Raw genomic sequence first — 20,932 nt, 5'->3', positions numbered from 1 at the left:
GCAGTCTTAAGAGGGGGGAAAAACTGGCTGGGAAGAGAATGCTGGGAATTTTATAGGACATTTAAAAAATAAATCCAGAACAACATTATACATTTAACCTAAAAATGAAAGAGATTAAATAAAGACCTAAGTATATCTTCCCAGGAACACAGTGCTCTCAGGAGCCAAAAACTACACATAAAATCAGTCAAGCATCTGCAGCCAAGCAGGGTGTAGCTCCAAGGCTTCCTGTGGGAGAAGTGTCAGGGAGCAGGGTTTGCATCTTCTTAGGAAATCTGCCATCAGGACCTGCATTGGGGCAGCAGACAAGCCAGCAGCACCAAAAAGGTGCTATGCCTCAGAAAGTTTTTGTATGGTTAAACATCAGGACAGTGGCACTGCTGGAACTGGGAATCTGCATGGTAAAAGGAGCTGAGGAACTGGGAGGAAATTGGTTTAAGAAGTGAAATAAGAGTCAACAGAGAGCCATCTGAAAGCCAAAGAGGCTGAGCAGTCTTCGTGGAAGGGGATCCTAAATTGAACATCCCATAATTAAGAGAGTGAGAACAGCATGAGAGTATTTCCTTCCTAGAGTGCTGTTAACACAGCTAGGCATGGATTAATGCCCCATTACTTGCACACCAGGACATCCCTTTTACATTTATTAAAATGATCAGGCAAATTAGTTTCAGAGCCACACGCACACCGAAGCGGTGCAAATGGCCCGAAGCTCATGCTGACACATAAATGGCCCAGAAGCCTCCTCAATCCTGCCTTTCCCTTTTCTCACGTCCCAAAAGTCAGCTCCAGACAGTGACAGAACAGCCACACTAGAAGTACCACAATGCAATCCTAGATGTATCTGGTCCTCATGGCCTAGGCCACCAGCAAAGTGGTGCTAATTTTCTCCCCTGTCTTGCCATACATCTTCCATACAAATCAGACAGTGAAGCTTTCTCCAGGAAGACAATCTTTGTATCTGCTCTCCTGATCCCATGGGGCATGGGGCTGAACTTTCAACCTTCAGGTTTTGCCTTATCACCTGAAGGAAAAGTGCTTACTAGAGAATCACAGCTCAGCATGAGGCATGGAGGAGAGAGACAAACATGTCTCATTAATGCATCACACCAGTAAGCTTGGATTGGAAGTACAGGCACCCAACATTTCCACAAGCCAGGAAATCACAGGAGAAGAAACAGGTTAAACTTACCCACAAGTGTCTGACCTTGCTGATTGCATTTAGTGCTACCACACTGCCCTATAGATGTGGGTTGCCACCTCTACTCCCAGATACCACTGCTCTACCCCCAGTCTGAGCTGAGTACAGCACCCTCCTTCTCCTGCTCTTCCCCTGCCAGGCTGCCAGAGCCACAGCTGCCATCCTCCAAGCCAGCTGTGGGCTCCCAGTCCTCCAGCTCCCCCAGCTCGGCCAGTGGCACCCTCACCCTCCCAGAGGCCAGCTCTTCCCTTCTGCCCTCTGCCAGCACTCCCATGGGCAGATCCCCCCCCAGCAGCCCCAGTGCAGCTGAGCACATCCTCTCAGGCTCAGACTGCTGCACATGCTGATTTATCTGAGCACACACAGGCTGCCGGTTTGACAGAAAACCTTTAGCAAATGTCAGCTGCTGCTGTGGCCGAAGAAAGCAAATCTGTCCTCTCCCTACACCCAAACGTGTTCCCATCCCTGATTTCATGCCAGCACAAATATTTGTGCCAGGCAGTCAGACAGGAATGAGACAGAACTGGAGGCCAGCACATGCTGGAGCTGTAACTGAGAGCCAACTTCTAAGCTACAACCTTGACTTGAGAATAAACAGCAGAATGGGAAGTCAGGACTCCCTTCCACATATTTCTATTTGTCTTGAGAGCAGACAAACTCAAAGCCCCAGTGAGAGAAGCTGATGTCAAGAAACAAGGCTCAGAAGGTGAGCAGAGGAAACAAAGCTGTGCCAGCCTCCATTGTGTCAAGAGGACACTGCCACGCAACCATTCACAGTCAGGGATGGCAAGGGGAAGGAATCAGCAACAAGTACCTGCTGGGAGAGGAGAAACCCTCTGGGATCAGCCCACTTTCCTTCACAGCACAAATGCATCTGATGGTGTGGACACTGCACAATTTTGTTAATGACAGCAGCAAAGCTGTCACCACAATAAGGTTTAAGGAGTGCAAAATTAAACTGCAAATATTTCCTGAGAAAAGCTGCTTTTATAGATGCATGACAGGCACAAAGTGCACAAGGGAATTGGCACCAGGTAATATCACCTGGGGAGAAGCTGTCAATTTGGCTCTTGCCTACTCAGGACAGTTTGGGACAGAGGGTTTAGAGAAAAGAGGTGGCAGTTTAATCTGCTGCCTGCTTGCCTTAAGGCCCTTGAAAGCAGGGACTGCCATGAATTTCCTTGCAGGACCTGGCAAGGCATTAGTCCTCAAGAAAACAAAGCAGCTCTCAAGCACACTTGTGAATGCTCTCCACCATCACAGAGTGTCACCTCTCCAGCTGCACAGGGGACAGCACGGCCCCTTCACACCATTCTGCCACCAGACAGAAGCCCCGGGGCTGCAAACTCACCTGCCTCCCTCGTGGTCAGCAGCCAGCTGTACCCGTACCACACTGGGCTGTGAAGGCACCAAGGCAAAGGCAGCCTTCCCCCTTGCCTCAGGTGATAAAAGGCCAAAGTACCAGCGGGGAGGTGCCATGCCAGCCCCCTGCACCATTGGCTGCTCACACCCTCCAGGGACAGGCTCGCTGGCACGGCGCCCACTCAGCTGGCAAGGCACGGGATGCAGAGCCTCAGCAGGCTGGGCACTCCTCCCTAACAGCCCCTGCAATGGCTCTCACTCCAGCAGCCCCTCCCCATCCTCCACAACTGACCTCTGTCTCGTGCAGCTTCCCTCAGGCTGGTTGGGATGGGATCCCCCCCTGCCCCCTCCCATCACCATGAGAACAATCAGGCTGGCACCCTTGCAAAACTGCAGGCAAACTCTGGCCCCATATCCAGCCTGCACTGTCCCTGCACACTGGGGAGCCTTAACTGCATGCTGAGACTCCATGAAGAGAGAATGCCTCAAAACATCTCCTGTGTGGCACAAAGGGACAGGCGAGTCCCCTGGCTGGGGGTGTGTTGTACAGGTGTTTGGCTTTGCAACTGCAGGTGGTGCAGTATAGATTTACCTGAATGCCCATAGAGGGGAAAAAGAAGAACAGAACTCCTGATTAGCAATGAGGATTCCTGAGCTCGCATTCCAGCTCCATCACTGACTTGCCCTTCACCTACAGAAGGATTTCAAACCACAGTTGGCAGCCTGACGAACACCCCGTGTCTATGACAACATTCCAGCTTAGGAAAAAACAAGCCTCTAACAAAAACAGTCCAACATCTTAGCAGACATAGTTACTTGCCACATCCAAACCAGTGCAGTCACCCATAATGCTGCAACAGAAGAGGATTTACAACAGGGCCATGCTGGAAGTGTCACAGGGACAATCCCTCAAGCCCCAGTAATTATCCTGCATTCTGATACTGCATGCACACTGTTGCAACCATCCTCTCCACCAGGATTCACTTGAGACTACAGGAGATTCACACAACAGTAGTCAAGATTTGCCTGATGCCCTCAGTCACGAGGGTCACCTCCTTGCAAAGCAAAGGAGTTACCAAAGATATCAGGCAGAGCCTTGACTGCTCCTGGCAATTGCCCCTCTGTCTGCCTGGTCTCAGGCATGCTAGGAAAAGCCAGCACAGCTGCTGACTCCAAAGCAAAGATCAAAGTGAGTGGAGCAGCAGTATCACTGGAAAGCAAGGGGACAAAACAGCAGGGAAGCAGGTGGGGAACTTCCTGCCTCCAGGCAGTAAGAGTAGGAGAAACACAACCAGTTTTCCTACTCCCTCTCCTTTGGGCTCTCCATCCTGCTGGAAGCAGAGGCTGGCCTCCCACTCCCAGTACAGCAGCATCACGCAACTTTGTCTGCTTTGCTGAGAAATCTTTTGCTGTAAGTAAAGACAAGAAGACAACAAGCACCTGCTGTTACCTCTGTGAGAGCTAAGGCTTGGAGCAAGGCCTCCAAAAGGCAGTGTGAGCAGCAAGAGAAGTGCCTTCCCGACTTGGGAGCGCTTCTCCAGGCCAAAAAAACCAACAATTTACTTAGATTAGAGCAAAAGCCATTTGCCCTATTGCTTAACAAAAGGAGTCCCATGGGGGCCTCTTCTTGCATCAGCATGATCCCTTTAACACTGAGATGCCAAGCCATCTGCCAAGACAGAAAGACTTGGGAATAGGCCTGTGCTGGTCTGGAAGAAACACCAGATACACCCTTCAACTCTGCATGTCTTGAGTAGAGACTGCCCTGGATCAAGAGACAGAAAGCTAACACTCATCTTGAAGCTGGGTATGGTTATCAGTACTGCAGCACACCAAAAGGCCCCAACACCCACCTGGGATCTGTCATTTTAGGGCTGCTCTGACCTTCAGTCAACAAAAATCCCCGTCCTGCAGGGAGGAGGAGATTCTGCAACTGAGCTGCAAGATGGGATGAGTAAGGACAGCCCTTAGGAGAAGCGACTCAGCCAGGGCTCACATGGGAAGTCTTGGTATCAAAGACATTGGAGATGATAAATTGAAGGAGCTGGAGGGAAGGTTTTCAGCAGGACAAATGAGCTTGCAGTCATCTTATTGAGAACACACTGCTCCACTGAAGGGCAACACATGAAAACACTCTTAAGGCAGTATCTTCCCTCACAGGAGAGACACAACAGGTCTCAAAGTGCTCCCCTGGCAAGACAGAGGGGAGCAAAGGAAACCCATGGGAGCTGCTGGCGCTCTTCCCATCTCAACCTGTCTCCTCTCAAAGTTCTCAAAAAGGCAATTGGGTCAAGTCTCTGAAGACCTGGCTCTTCTGCTCTGCACAAATGCCACATCAAGCATGCTGCCCTGCTGCCCCGTCACTCCTCTGAACACTTACAACACAAGTAACAAGCCTCTAAATTTAGGACAACTACTCATGCTCAAAGCAAACTGTCTTGGAGTAGGTGCCAGAGGGATGAAAACCCTTTCCATGCATCTCATCATAAAATCTTCAGTGATGTGGTCATACGAGGCCAGGGCATGGCCATAGCAAAAATTCAGGCCCAGCACTTGCTTGGAAATAGTTGTGGATTCCAATTGTTGGTCTGTAGAAACCTGCAAGTCCCTCCACCAATTCAAAAGGATCTGTAAGAGGTAGCTACAGAACAGGTAATGCATATGCAGATACAATTAAATATACATATATATATATAGCAACTTTTACATAAAATGGTTATTTAAATTAAGATTATAATGGGCTAGGTTATTCTGCAGCTGCAGAGGCAGCAGTAGAAGCACAAGCTAACTGACAGACAGTAAAATGGCCTGCACATGATCATGCTGGTGTACAAGCAAGTGCACCTTGGATGTTACTGGACAAACATTAAGTGGCTGCTTTTTGCCAGTAATGTTCCTTTCCAAGTGCCACCTGAGAAATCATGTCACATGCTGAACTGATACAATTCTAAATATTTTTAAATCCACCTTCGTCTGGATTGTTCTTTACACCAGGTTTTATGAAATTACAGCTTCAGAGATATGCAGCATTAGCTGGAGAGAGAAGACAACTTTGCTGAGCTTTTGGGAGTCTGGCAGATGGGAGGGAGAGCAAGGAGAACAATTAAGAACTCACATACAGCACTCCTTTTCAATAACCTGTGGTGGTCAACAAAGGCAGGAGCCAGCTGACAGTGACAGACAGACCAACCCTTAGAACTGGGAGGACATACCATGGGGAAACTTGGTGCAAATCCCTCTCTTGGGTGCTCCGACAAGAGGCTGAGTAGAAAGGAGTTCTCCCCTCCCAGTTTAGAAAATAACCACCATGTACAAAGCAGTAATTAAAAACAACCAACCAAGAAGCCCAAGGGAAAGCTAAGAGTTGGATTCTGTCTCACTCAGTAGGAATGAGGTAGAGCACTGAGCTGAGGTCCTGGGGCCTGAAAGGGACCATTCATTCCCCACCAGCAATGAAACCAGGGCTATTGGCTGTCAGCTTTCTCTGCTGAAAGAAAGGGGTGCCAGTGACCCTGCTGGGAGGAATAAGCATCTTTTCAGGCCAAATTTCAGCAGTACCTCACCAGAGCAAAACTAACCAACCACAGAGCTGTTCCTGTTGGAGGCCTTAAAGTGTGTGGTCCTGGGATGGTGCTGGTTCACTGTGGCCAAAGCAGAGGCTGCAGAGGGGAAGGACTGACAGCTCAGGTCACTGCTGTGCCCACAGGGGACTCCTGGCAGCCCTGCCCTGGGGCTAGCATGGAGAGAGGCTTGGTAAGCTGCTCTGCCAGCTCCATCAGCACCCCTGCCACTGACTACTTCCTCCTGGATTGCTGGGAATCTTTTCTGCTCTCCTGGATTGCAGCTTTTGTGCTCTCTCTGTCCCTGCCTACCAGCTCAGGGGACCAGCTGTCCTATAGATATTCAGTTTTATTGGTAAAGACTGAGACAAAGAAGGCATTAAGCACCTCAGTCTTTTCCTCAGCCTTTGTTGCTGTTTCCTCTGCATCCAATAAAGGATGGGAATTCTTTTTGGCCTTCCTTTCTGTTGTTAGTGTATTTATGAAAACACTTTTTATTACTTTTCACAGCACTGGCAAGATTGAGCTCTAGCTGAGCTTTTGCCTTTCTTATGTTCTCTCTACATGACCTAACAATGTCCTTGTACTCCTGAGTCATCTGCCCCTTCTTCCAAATGTTGCAAACACTTTTTTACCTGCCCTGGTTCCTGCAAAAGTTCCCTGTTCTACTAGGCTGGTCTTCTCTCCTGCTGGCTCATCTTTTGGCACAGAGGGACATCCTGCATCTTTAAAATTTCTTTCTTAATGTATGTTCAGCCTTCCTGGACCACCTTTGGTGACTTCCTTCTTTACTGCATCAAGAATTGAAAACTCTGCAATTTCATGGTCACTGTACCCCAGACTGCCTCCAACCACATCTCCCACCAGCCCTTCTCTGCTTGTAAACAGCAGGCCTGGGCTCTCTAACCAGCTGTGTCAGAAATTATCCTCCACACAGCCCAGGAATCTCCTAGACTGCCTTCTCTCTGCTGAGTCGAGCTTCCAGCAGACATTCAGCAAGTCTCCCACAAGAACAAGGGCTGGCAATCACGAAGCAGTTGCTCATAGCATAATTCACCTGTCATTTCATCCTGGTTGGGTGGCCTGTAACATACCCCCCCAGGGAGTCTGCCGTGCTAGCCTTCCCCCTAATTCTCACCCACAGGCACTCAACTCAACCTTATCATCACTACCCTTCAGCTCTCAATAGCCAAAACACTCCCCAGCAGACAGTCACTGCCTCTCCTTCCTTGACTGTCCCTTCTGAGGAGCAGTCATCCACTGCAGCACTCCAGCCATGGCAGTCATCCCACCCAGGTTCCACCATGGTGCCTATCTCACAGCTTTCCTGCTGCCATGCTCCCTCACAGCCTCTTGTGCACCTCCTCGCTGGCACAGCATGGGAAGCTGAAAAGTCCTTGATTCAGAGTGAGCAGTACTTAGCAGCAACTAAGATATCAGCATGTTATCAACATTGTTCTCGTACTAAACTCAAAACACAGCACTGTACCAGCTACAAGGAAGAAGATTAACTCTATCCCAGACAAAGCTACAACACTGGCTAAAAAAGCTTTTCTGGAAAAAGCTTCCTGTCTTGGTGTGTACTAAGCATTCCACAGCTTTGAGCCAGCATGAGCCAAGCAGTGTCCCTTCCTGCTCCTGAAACAAAGGAAAAAGGAGGAGGGGAGGGAAATCACCATCTCTGGACAGCATCTCAGGTACCCCAGCAGGTATTTATCTTCCCCCAGACTTTCTTTGGTTTTTTCTCCCCCCTGCAATATACCTGTCAGGAACTGCACATGGGCACCACTGCAGATCCTCACCCCACACACCACTCACAGAGCCTTCATTAAAACATTGAGTTCTCCTGAGAACAGGCTCTAAGAAAGTAGAAATTAAATTTATCTGCTTCAATCTGCTGCAGCAAGACTTGTGTGCATCCCTGGTCACTCCATGGGGATCTCAGACTTGTTTTTCTTTTGTGCCTCCCAGGAGGTCCAGGTTCTCAGCAGAGATGCAAGCCAGCAGAACTCACCATCTCTTCTGGAGCCTGGGGACTTGCTCCCCTGCCAGATGCACCAAGAGGGCACATTATTACAAATACATACACACTTTGGTTCTGTTTCATGGGGGTTTCATCATCCCTTTGGCTGTAACAACTTCATCTTCTCAAAGATGCTCCTGCACAGGCTCATGATGGCCAAGAACAGTACAGGCCTTGCAAGCACAAGCTTACTGGGCAGAAACAGGAAACAGGTAAAATAAAAAGAGGGAGTAGGAGCAGGCAGGACACCTGCATCTCACCCTGTTACTTGTAGGAGACCTGACCAAAACAGTGCAAGCACATCAACAGCTTTCCAGTACCATTCTTCCTGCTCCTCCTCCCAGCTTATGCTCACCACAAAGAGCACAACCTGTGATTATTGAAGAAGGGGGAAGAAGAGAAGAAATGCAGGAAGTCTCCTGTGCATGCATAGTGGTCTTGGCTGAAAAAGGCCCCCAAAATGCTTAACTCACTAGTTTTAGAATCAGTGCAGGACTTTACTATCCCACATGCAGAACTACTGGAACAGAGATACATAACACCATCCTGGACTCACAGACTGCATCATTCCAGGGTGGTGGAGCACAAACCATAACCTGCAGCTGCTGTGAAAAAAGGAAGAAAAAAATCCAAAACCAACCAAACAACAAAACCAAAAGAAATCCCCCAAACATCTGGTGGCAAACATCCTGGCAGCATTCCATGGGACCTAGCTAAGTGCTGTGCATGGCAAGATCCCAAACAGCAAAAGGAACCAAGGAGCGCATTGCTGCAGGAAATGAAATTACTTGCAACTATCTCTGTCCTTTTACAAGAACCTTGCTCGTTTGCAGTCTCAAATATGAGCAGCACCAGAATACACTAGCCACTTCCTCTGCCTCAAAATCACCAAGGGGAAATAGGATAGACAATAAAAATTACTATCAGTACCTAGCATATAACCTGATTGGAGCAGAGTTCAAGCGTGGGTTGCTAAAGTTTATTTCTGTAAACTTCCGCCTCCCAGTCTGTGTCATATTTCGCTGATTCATTCTACAGATCCTTTTCTGTACCAACAGTGTAAAGCATAGGAAATATCCAGGGCTGGTTGTTTAGTAAACCTGCACTGAAAGTTCCCTTCCATCTACTGCGCCTGCTGCTAATTCCCTTCACAGCTCTGCTCATTAATAAAAATACAACACAATAAAAGAGAACCGCACACATACACACCTCGCCCAAATTTCCTCCATACTGGCTGGTCCTGAGTCACCACCAGTGAATAACTGTTGCCATGCACTAAGGAGGACATGGTTATTAAATTAATAGGGGCTGCTTAACCTGGCTACAAATATAGACGAGTTCTTTGTGCCTTAGTGAGCTAATAAGGCATGTGCTAATTACATTAATTCAAACAAGCCCAGCATGCCCTGAGGGCAAAGGGAGAGAAGGGTGCAGCAAACTCAGGCTTTTTCATAACAGCTGTGAGACAGTGGAGAGTACTTGCCTTGACACAGCTTTTGGAGAAGCACAGGAACGCTGTGGCTGGCACCCTAGGGCTCACTCGGCCCAGCTGCTGCCTGGCTCATGTGCAAAATCCCTGCTCATTCACCCAGCCCGTGGTGCAATGACAGACACAGGATCCTCTCTCCAAAGGGCCAGCCAGCTTGTCTGTTCCTATCTCTGTGGCCCAGAGCACATGGCAAGCCTTGGGATGCCACCCTGCTGCTTTGGGACTGTGAGCCTGGGACCCTGCTGGCAGCCCCCTTCCCACATGGCACCAGCAGCCTCCAGCCCTGGAGCAGCACCAAGGGCTGCAAGTCACCCATCATCCAGCCATGTGATGTTCCTCATACAGCCCCATCTCCTCCCCAGCCCCAAAGTCAGCCACGACAGCTCAGACAGACAGCGTGCAGAGCCTTCAGTGGGACCTTAACCAAGTTAGGCAATCCCAGCACATCCCTAAACCTAACTGGCAATGGAGGCAGGCAGAAGGGACAGTTGCGCCTTCCACATCAAAATGGCAACAGAGCCTTCAGAAATCTAACAGGCTGCAGCAAGAAGAAGCAAGGAGAGAGACACACAATCCCAGCAAGGTTCAGATATGCTCAGAGAGGAACCTCCCATCTCTCCAGCCCAAGGGTAAGCAGATCTCTAACCTCTGTCACCCCTGAAGAAGGCTCAGCATCAGCTATGTTCACACTGAGGTGTCTGCTAGGAACTGTCACCACTTCCTGGCATGCAAGGGAAGGAAAGGAAAGGAAGAGGAAATTGGTCATATTTCTTGGCACCTCCAAGGACACATGCTCACCAAGCACTTTCTGAAGGATGTGCTTTTCCTGTAAGCACTAGGGGACTGTGCTGGAGCAAAGCAAAGGTGTTGTGTTTTTCTTCTCCCTCTCTTATCACTTCTTCCTCTACTGCATGCATCTGGCAGCACATCTTAGGGCCATCCCTAACAGATGTGAAAAGCCACCACCTTTGTCTGGCTGCTATGCTATGTGAATTTTAAGCATTATAAAGGCATGATGGTGTATCTCTGCAACCAAGAGAGAATCTACAACCAGGCACCAGATGAGAGCCAGTGGAAGGGTGGAACAACACCATTTTTTCTGCACAAAGAGGAACTGGTACAGGCTCGATGCAGTCCTGACGGTGTGTTGGGGGAGAAGGTGCAGAGATTTTCATGAAGGGAACAGCAACAGGGATTTTTTTAGTCCTGGAAAATGCCACATGATTTACTTTCCCAGCAGAGACTGTGGTTACTCAACCACTTGTCCAGCATAACTTCAGACTATTGCTCTTCCTTTCCCCAGCAACTCAAAGAACTCACTTTGAGCCAGGCCTATTCCCAGGTCACGTGTAGCTGTGAACACACAAATGCTTGTGTTGACATAAGCAGAGAGAGGCAAGAGTGGAAGCAGGGCTGTTCCTCTTGGCAGCGGCCTGCAGCAGCTTGCCGAGTGCACTGATAAAGTAAACCAATATACAACAATAAAACAGAATAAGAATCCTTCCAAGGAAGCCTGGGAGATAAGAGCTTCTGGGCCCTTAACAAAATCATTTAAAAGGTCTAGTAACCCAGAGCCCTGTGGGTCTGTATGTCAACTGATAGCTGTCACTCAAAAGTCCCAAAAAGGGACTGTTGAGCCTGGCTGGAACTGCAAAGCATCCCACAAACACCGCATCCTGTCCCTGTAGCAAAGCCACAGTGCACCAAGAGCATCAGCCATGGACATGGGAACCGACTCTGAAATATCAAAGTGAATGAAGCAGGACCTCGGGGTGTGAAAGGACAGATCCTTCCTGCATGACCCTTTGGAGTCAAGAGCTAGGCTCCACCTAAGGCAAGGTGACAGAGAAGCATCAAGCAGGAGCCACCACGTAAGCATGCCCACGCTGGTGTACAGGCTGCAAGCTCAGCTGCCTGCTGGAGCCAAGGCCTTCTGTACAAGAGACCAGACATGGAGAATTGACAGGATAACAAAAGAACATTTCCCAGCCTTCCAAACACTTTGCAACAGCAGGTAGAAACCCCTCTGAAGAACAAAGCTTATCTCATTACTTCTCAGTGCCAAAGGCAGAATTTCACTAGTGCTCCCAGTGCACTAGAAGAAATGCCACTTAAATGTCATGTTAGTCAATATTCCTTGCCTCTCAGCCACAGGACACTGCTGCTGCCAGTCCCTTTGCTGTGGGGGTACGTGAACACAACTGCTCCCCCTGCATTGCCAACAGCCCTGCTTGCCCCCCACCTCAGCTGTTTTGCTTACACCAAAACTGTTCAGATCACAGCAAAATGGTTCCTTGCTAAACACACATCAGCAGCCCCACGTGAGTCAGGCTGCTTCTGAAGAGGTTAGCAGGTCCTCCAGAGAAACTCATACACACTCTGTGACAAGCAGAGGAACTGTCAAGGGGACTGCAACCACTACCTGATGGCTCAGGAGTCTGTGGCATAATCCATTCACCAGCTCCCTGCTCACCCAAAGTGCGGTGAATCAGCAGGCTGCAAGGCAGGCAAGGCATTCCCAGCAGGAAGACAATGCATTTTGGAGGCTACAGGCAAATGAAAACACATCTAGTCCTGCTCACCTAAACAGAGTGCAGGGAGATGAGTAACACAAGAAAGGGGAAAGAGGAAAAAGTTAAGTATATCAAACTTGAAAAGTCATTCTCTGAACATCAGATGTCTTGCCTGTCTCGTGCAGGGCAATGCTGCTACCTGACAGATGTATCCGTAAGATTTATCTGACACACCCTCAAGGAAGCAATTCATCTTGCACTGCTTGAGAAACTGTTTTCAAAAAGTTTCCAAATGAAAAACACCTCCCAACTCTGCTCTAATTACAACTCTGTCTCACAAAGAGTGCATGGCAGCAACAGCAGGCAGCAGTAGACACAAGGAATTGTCATGCCAGTGAGCAGTGGGACAGGCACGTTGCCTGGAAGACTAGCAACAGTTTGGCAATGCAGGAACTAGACGTACTGTTCTTCTCCAGAGGTCCTTGGATAAGGACTTCTGGGCTCCAATCCATAACCCAGCTGGAGTTAGCTGTGACAACTGACATGGGAACCTGCTGCCCCAGAGCAGAGCCCACTCAAGATGTGATGCAGCACTCTGGGGGAAACACGTTCTCCCTCCTCTGCAAGAGCAGTAATTTCATTGAAGAGAGGAAGAGGGGAGGCTGGCTATAGCAGAGTTCATCAGGGTTCTCAGGTTCTCAGCCATGACACTAAACCCTTACCCATGCCCTTTCAAGCTGCCAGCAAGTTTGCCAGCTCACATATATGCACACGTGTGTCCAAACAGCACATGCCCTTTACCACAGCTGATCCATTTGTTTTCAGCTCCACACCACCTCAATTTGCACTGACACAGGTCCAGGACACTGCAGCAGCACTAGGCACAACCCAGTGTCAGATGACCCTACGGCCTTCCTACAATCTCAGCCGTGTGCCAAGCAAGATGTCACAAGCTGCCCAGCAGCTCTGCAGCCTCTCTCCCACAAGCTGACTCCGTGTGTCTGCAAACTGCCCGTGGCTCAGCTGCACCAGAGCAGCCTGACAGGCGGGCACAGCTGAACCTCACCCAGCACAGGGAAAATGGGGCCTTGCTCTGCACAGGGCCCTGTGCAGCCACAGCACTGAGTCAGAGGCGTGCAGGTGCCTCCTGAGCGCAGGGGCCGTGGAGCAGCCGGCTCAGCCTCCCCGAGCGTGCTGGCAGGGAACGCTGCACGCCGGGAACGCTGCACGCAGGCACGCGCCCACACACCGCTCAGCAGCGACCTGGCATTTCTTCCCCCCTTTCCAAAGCCAAATTCAGACCATCTGTTGAAGTATTTCTGCAAATCATCCCTCTTTTGGGAAGGGCCGGGGGCTGAGTTTAGTTGTTTATATAGTGTCTGGCATTTCTGCAGTGCGTATCACTTCAGTATCCAAGCTATTTCCTTCAAGCTCTCCATTACTTTTGAAGAACCAGTGTGAGGCACCACAGAATCTACATGGTAAATTCTGCAAAAAATAAAAAAGGGCAACAAAAAGATGACAACTGCTCAGGTCACACACACATTTAGCTGCTAATAAAGCAAGTGGGATAGTTCAGGAGAAAGGGGAAGGGCCAACACAATGAGTTTTATGTCCTTTAAAGAAACTACTACACTTAGAAAATAGTCTTCATAAACAACAAGTGTTCCTGTTGCCTTACAGAGAAGAGCTTGGCTTGCCCAGGGCATGGAAAAGGAAGCTAGTACTGCTATCCTTGAGAAAGCCAACACAAACTGAAAAAGGGAGATGAAACACTTAAAAGAAGAGACCATTTACTAGTTCAGATCATACTTTCTGCAACAGCTGCCATGGCCATTTTAAGTGGTGAACCCCTGGAGTGCTGCTGCTCCCACTGCACTGTAAGGGAAAGAATCAGAGACTTACTGCTTACCCCAGGTCCCGCTCTAAATCTGTAGCAAAGGAGAAAGGACACAAATTCACAGTAAGCCCCCCACAAAGCCTGTCCCTAAAACACAATTTCTTCTTTTTTGTAAATCCCTAACTATCACAGAGCAAAGAGAACAGCACTGAGCAGGGCACAAACACACTCCCAGTCCGTGCATGGCCTTGAAGAAGGCATTTCCATCCCATCAGACCCACCAGGACACGGGGAACTGCCCTTTTCTCCACACCCATTAAGGGCAGTAAGGTGTCAGACACCACAATGACAAAGACAGAGATGCAGCAGCAGCAGAAATGAAGATGGTCTGGCCCAGACTAAGCACACCACATGCTACAGCTTAATTCCAGGCACTTTATCCACACAAAAGCCAGCACTCATCCAGCTCGGAGCTCTCACAGCACACAGCACAGCCCCTGGTCAAAGCAAAAAGGCTTTACTGAAAGCTGCAGCTGAATTCAGAAACCAAGGATCATGGCTACTGGGCTTCTTTCTGGCTTGATGCAAACCAACTGCTGACTTGCACAGCATCTCTTTCCTACTAATATAATTTGATGAAAGTCCCCTATCTTTGTGTTCTAATTAAAAAAGAAAAGCACATAACTCTCTTCCCAAACACCTCCTCCAAGCCAGTTGCTCAACCAGTGCAGAAGCATCACTGTCAATATAAGAGGGGAATATTTCCTTCTCCTTCCCTCTCCCCACCCTGTCTACAAAGGGCACCAAGCCTCCTCATAGCTGGCACAGCTTTTAAATTGAGAGTATAAGCCCCAAACATAGAGTCAAAACTCCAGGTGGGGCAGGCACAGTCTTTGATGTGACTTAGTCATCTCCAGCTCCTCAAATTCATGCTATTTGGGGAAACTTAGCTGGGTCAAAACCAGCCTCTCTCCTGCTGGCTTCTGGATAAATGCATTAGACACAGGAAAGAAAAAAAATCCACACATCTCTCCTGATATGCCATACACCAGCATCAGTGCCAAAGGAAGGAGCAGGGCACAGGAAGGTTTGACAAGATGCAGTCACCCACCCACAACAGGACTACCAAAATGAGAACAAGTACTGGTTACAAAAAGGTTCAATAAAACAGAGTAAGAATGCATTCCTGTGAGCAGCTCACCACAGGCTGTACTAAATTATGATCAACAGAGACCCCATAAATTACATAAACAGTACCCTGTCATATTCCTTCTGATACACAACAAGCCCTGCTGCCTGGGGGCCTCTCCCTCACCCGAGCATATAATCTCCACCTAGACAGCCCACCTAAGGCAGAAAATGTTCAAAATTTTTATATTTGCAGATGTGTAAGAGGAAACTCCTGACAGAAATCCAAACCACCCAGAGTGACAAAGTCTTTTCATTATGTTTGTCTGGGATTTTGCCTTGTTTTTTAAAGCTTTTGTACCTCCTGTTACTTTATCTTCACAATAACTCAAACTACCAGGCAATCAATACTGCAAGGTTAAAGCAACATCCAAGCTTGGCATTGGACAGCTCAATCCAGCTCCTCCTTCCTGCTATCTCTGTGCTGGAAGACAAACAGAAGAGGATAGGAAAATATTTATCTGCTGTTAGGATTAGCTGGAGCAACACAGTGTTAGCTCTAGCAAGCTGCCACTGTTAGCTGGATATGGCCAAGTGACAGTCCCCAAACCAAGCAGGTACAGCCAGGGGATTCAGCCTTGCTGAAGGAGGATGGCTTCACTACATCATGGTGCCAGAGAAGCTGAAACACACTGCCCTGTTAGACCCCAGACACCTCTGGCAGAGAGCAGGCACTTGCAGTCACATCCCTGTTGTGTCTCTGCAGACAGACAAGACAACTGTCTCCAGCAAGGCTGGAGTCCATGCAGCCATTTACGAGGAATGCACCACGGAACACAGGCATGGTGTTCAACAAGTTCAAGAGTAACAAATAAAAACAATGCACTGCCTACAACAGGCAGCATCTCCAGCTCATTTGCCATGATAAGTAATTGACAATTCTGTATCTCCCAACCTGTAGTAGTGCAGATGTTTGGTCACTTCTAATAGAGCCTGAATATACAAACACAGGCATTAAAGCAGACTTTTGCATTTCCTGAAAACACAGTTAAGGATTTAGGAGAATGCACCATGGATGTAAAAGGAATAATTACCAGTCTTTATGTACCTGCAGCAGCAGAAGGCAGATTGCTATGAACAGGCAGATTCTTCCCCATCCTGCACTGTTGCTGTAGAAGGAGCAGAACAGACATTTGTCCTACACAGCACTGCAGATTTTAACAGGAGAGCAGAGGCAGCTGGGAGAAAGACAGTTCCAACTGGACCTTAACATAATGTCCTGTTAACAGGACATTAACAAACTTGTAAGTGACAGGCTAAACAGGCTGTGGGACCAGACTCCTCCTGTTGCTCGAGGGCTCCCACATGATGCTCAAACTCAGCTGGTGCTAACTAAATTTGCTCCACTGCCTGCCAGAGCTGTATCAACTTACTCCAGTAAAGGGTGAAGGTGCTCAGTTCTGGGACACCACTGATGGGCCATCAGCTGTGTAGAAATTTCATTCTAGGGAAAAACAAAGAAACAAAGGGGAAAGAAAAACCAAAACAAAAAACCCCAAACAAACAAAAAACCCAACCAACAACAAAAACCCCAAAACAAACAAACAAAACAAACAGACAACAACGGGGGGAGGGGAGGGGAACTGTGAAAAAGGAAGGCCAGGAAGAAATCAATCTTAGGAAGAAATACCTCTCTTCTGAAACAGCCTAGAAAAGGAGAAAGTGTAGAAACTCCCTTCATAGTGCATCAGCATCCTATCATAACACACATGAACTGCAGCACTCAGGATCATTTGTCCCAGCCATTCCAAACCTGGTTTGGTTACATATCATCTCCCCAGCCCAGGCTCTCCTAACAATGGAACAAAAATATTTTGCATTTTTCCAACCCTTTTCCTTTCCCTTTGGGGCCTAGTTCAAAGCCCTTTTATGTCATTCTGACAGCACTATATGATTTTAGGCAGATAAACCCAGCCCATTAAGAGATACACCCTGTGCAAGACATCTTGCTGGCACTGGAAAGTTGGCAGTGCAAAAGATTTGCAGCTCCCTGCCTGCAAGTGAGACCAGGGATCAAGTGACAAAAGCAAGGATGGTGTGGAACAAGGCAGACCTGCTGCTAGTCAGCACCAGGGGACATGAGTCCCTCTGCAGTTATGGTCAATGCTGCTAAACTTTTCTTCCCACCACACAAGCCTTTCATCCCTTGGACTTCACTAGGACATCCCACCTTCCAGTAGCTACTGTGAATCTGGCAATTACACTCCAAAAGCATCTTATATCCACAGTGGGGTGAGACTCCAGAGGCTTGCCAGCATCTGTAAAACAAGTACCTGCCAGCTCATCAGCAAACACAAGGCCTGATCCTTTGGAGGACCAGAGATGGAGACCATGCATCCTTATTCCACACGCAGGTACTCCTTGCTGAGGAAGAAGGAACAACTCATCACCCATCTTACAGCCTCCTGGCTGCAGATTATTCAGATAAAAACCCAGAGTGTGTTAAAGAAACTTTCCTGTCTGACCACCCAGGAGCCATTCTGTCAGTCACACTCCCCCCATTCCCAGACTTTCACTGCTGGGACCAAAGTCTGGAGCAGATGGCTCCAGTGACCCCTTGGGTGGCCCTTTTGGCTCCCTGCACACCCCACACTCACAGTCAGACAGGGTTTCCTTACTGGCTCAGCCCTGGGTTTCCCACAGCAGTCTCAGATGTCTGGATCCTCTAAGTAATTTAATCGTGGTGCAGTGACACAAAAACAGCTTGACCTGGTGCCTCTGGGGAGGGACCCCTACCAAAAGCATTTCTGGGCTTTTATACTCTACAGTTTGTGCACGCAGACAGTCTGGGGTCTTCTTGCTGAGTCACCAGCTCTTGCTGTATCCCTGTGCCCTCTGCTGTCCATAGGGTCAGCACCAGGTCACAGCCCCTTTCCTGGCTCCTGACATTTCCCCCACCCAGGGCACAAACCGTAGCTCATACCGCAGCTGCACACCCAGCTATCAACACTGGGTGTATTCCTCAAGAAGTGCCAAAGATATTTAACTATTTTCACAGCACTGCATGATCATCACACACCCTGCAACAATGATGTTCCAATGATGTTAGATTGGGCTTTAACCTTCAAGGAAAAGCTGTTCTCACAGGAATCTGTAGAATTGGGCCTCTGGTCAGGGATGTTGGCTCTACACACAGATTTTATTCTAGCTAAACACAAGACAACATTTACTCACCTGGAAACACAGCTGCCCCACTCTGGGAAATTTCTCCCTCCTACTATTTCACAATTCTCAGGATGACAACAGTTACGCAAGAACAGCTGTATAGACAGATGAAATGCTTACAGCTTCTAAGCAAGACTTTCCCCAAATTTCCCTTATCAGACAGCTCCAAATCCTATGGCTCCCATGTTTCAAGGCACACCAGTCAGCCACCAGTCACTGTGCCTCCATCACACCTTTGCCCTGGCAGAGACCTACAAGAAAAAACATGACGCACAAGCGAGCAGGGGGCTGCTTCCACATGGACATGCTGCTGTCACCTTGGCTAGCCAGGTAGGTATTTCCCCCATCTTGCCCACTGATTTAAATCTTGGCAGGAAAAGGGGAGCAAATGGCCTTGACAGGCTGTCAGTGATTTCTACCTTTTAGTAACTTAATACAGCACACTATCCCTTCCTAAAACGGCAGCAGGAAGATGCTCACAGGCTCTGGCATCCTAGTAAGACATTAACAAGATTTCTGGGCACCAAACAGGACTGCAGACTTTCCTTCAAGAGCAGGGCTTCAGTTTACAACACAGATTTGATCCCTTTTCCATCTCAGCCATCCATCTGTGCCACAGATCACCACCACCCCCAAAACATAATGCTCCTTACTATGACAGGCATTTGGTGAACAGATGAGGTGACAGGCATTTGGTGAACAAGGGCACAGCACCAGGAGAAAAACTGCACCTGTATGAACAACTGCAAGTAACAGCATGCAGTTAAAATCCTACAGGCAAGACATTCAAAGGGGTAAACCCTCATTAAATCTTCGTGTTTATTTTCTGAGGAAGAGGTTAGAGGAACTCCTCCCATTAAACCTTGCCTACTCCTTTGTTTATAACAGCCTGCAAAGCAAAACAGAAGTAGAGGACAAGAAGACAACCACCGCCCGAGTCCCACGCGATACATCCTTATCAGTACCACTCTAGTTCAGCTGCCTTTTGCTTGGCACTGCCAAGAAGCGAGTTCTTGAGAAGCAAAGCCACAGTTACTTGCAGTGATCAAAATCACTGCAGATACCATCCCAAAGCAGCAACAGCAGCACCACAAAGTCAGATCCTAACAGCAGCGAGACTCTCAGAGATTAACACACTATGGTAAAAATACCCACTATTGAACTGTAAACATCTAATAGCCAAAAGACATCAGGCCAAATAAATATATCTGGGATCCTGTCCTGACACCTGGCAAGGTATATAGCCTACAATCTGAGAAGCCTTGCAGGAAAGAGGCTGGGGCACTGGAAAAATCTGATTTCCACAACTTCACCCTCACCCAGCAGCTGCAGAGGGTGCAGCAAGAGGATGCTTGGGGTCCAATTTCCAGGGTGACCTTGAGGAAATCCCACAGTCTGTCCACATTTCCACTCTCCCCGTCCACTGCATGAAGAGCACAATAACCTTGACCTATCTCAAAGAGGCAGGGATCTGGCTTAGGAGAGTCTGGAAGGAGCTCAGAGGGGCTTAGATGCAGGATCTGCGCTGCGACCGGGGCGGTCAGGGAACCCTACGATTCGCCCCAGAATCAAAGCCCGGAGAAACTCGTTAATCGCTTTCAATATAAAAAGCTGCAGCTCCGGGGCACTGAAGGGCTCGCTGGAGCCGCACACGTGTCACCGCAATTTCCCCGGCGCGGGCAGGGCAGAGGAAGGCGCGCCGGGCTGCAGCCCCCGCGCCCGGCAAGGGCAAGCCCCGCTCCACGGCGAGCGGGGCACATCAGCCCCGGGCCCCCACGCAGGCACAGGGAGCCTGCCCGGGGAGGAGGGGAGGGGCTGGGAACACCTAAAACCCCCAGGGTGAGGAGGGGAAGTGGCAGCGGGCAAGGGGAGCCCGCAGCTCCGGGAGATGGGTGGGTACGTGGGGAGCTCGCAGCCCCCCGGGGCGAGGGGACGGCTCTCCGGGGGCCGGGGGGCAGGAAGGGCGGCCGGCACAGCCCGGAGATGAGGGGCCGGGGTGAGCGGCGGCGGGGCCGGTGCAGCAGGAGCCAGGCCGGCGTGCATGGCCGAGCTGCATCCCGGCGGCAGGAGGGGTGTCGGGCGCCCCGGCGGCGCCTCCGGAGGGCTTGGGAAGGGCCGTGCCCACACTTACCGGGCGGCGGCGGCGGCGGCGGTTCCCGCCGGGGCCGGGGACGGTGCGGCGCGGGGTGCGGAGCTCCTGCGCGGCGCGGCCCGGCCCGACTCAGCTCTGCCCCCTCCGGCCGCGCTCGGCGCAGGCACCGCTGCCGCCGCCGCCTGTCCCTCCCCGCCGGGGCGGCCGCCGCGTCCCCATGGCAACGCGGGCCGGGGCGCCCGGGCAGCGCCGCCGCCTCCCCCGGCCGGGCGCGGGGGCCGGGACTGCCCCGCCGTGCCCCGAGCAGCACCGGGCCGCGCCCACAGCCGTCCTGAGAGGCCGCTCACGGCAGGACACGGGGCGAGCGGCAGCGGGGGAGAAATAATAAGTCTCGTCTGTAGCCGAGGGAACGGCCCGAAACTGTGTCAGGGCAGGTTTAGGTTGGGCATTAGAAAAAGGTTCCTCACCCAGAGGGTGGCTGGGCACTGAACAGGCTCCCCAG

The 20,932-nt window shown here is 49.8% G+C and overlaps 1 protein-coding gene across 1 annotated transcript in view; it reads right to left on the bottom strand.

Moving 5' to 3' along the window:
• SLC25A22 (solute carrier family 25 member 22) overlaps positions 1-20,612 on the bottom strand; it is a 51,951-nt gene extending 31,339 nt beyond the window's left edge. The window contains exon 1 of the mRNA XM_054635766.2: positions 20,470-20,612. The gene's annotated coding sequence lies outside the window, so the exon portion shown is untranslated. The remainder of the gene's footprint in view (positions 1-20,469) is intronic.
• Between the last annotated feature and the right edge of the window lie 320 nt (positions 20,613-20,932).

This window comes from Agelaius phoeniceus, chromosome 6, assembly GCF_051311805.1.
Source record: "Agelaius phoeniceus isolate bAgePho1 chromosome 6, bAgePho1.hap1, whole genome shotgun sequence".
In the NCBI taxonomy this organism is placed as follows: domain Eukaryota; kingdom Metazoa; phylum Chordata; class Aves; order Passeriformes; family Icteridae; genus Agelaius; species Agelaius phoeniceus.
The sequence above is the reverse complement of the archived record's forward strand: the minus strand, read 5'-3'. Positions and strand labels throughout refer to the sequence as shown.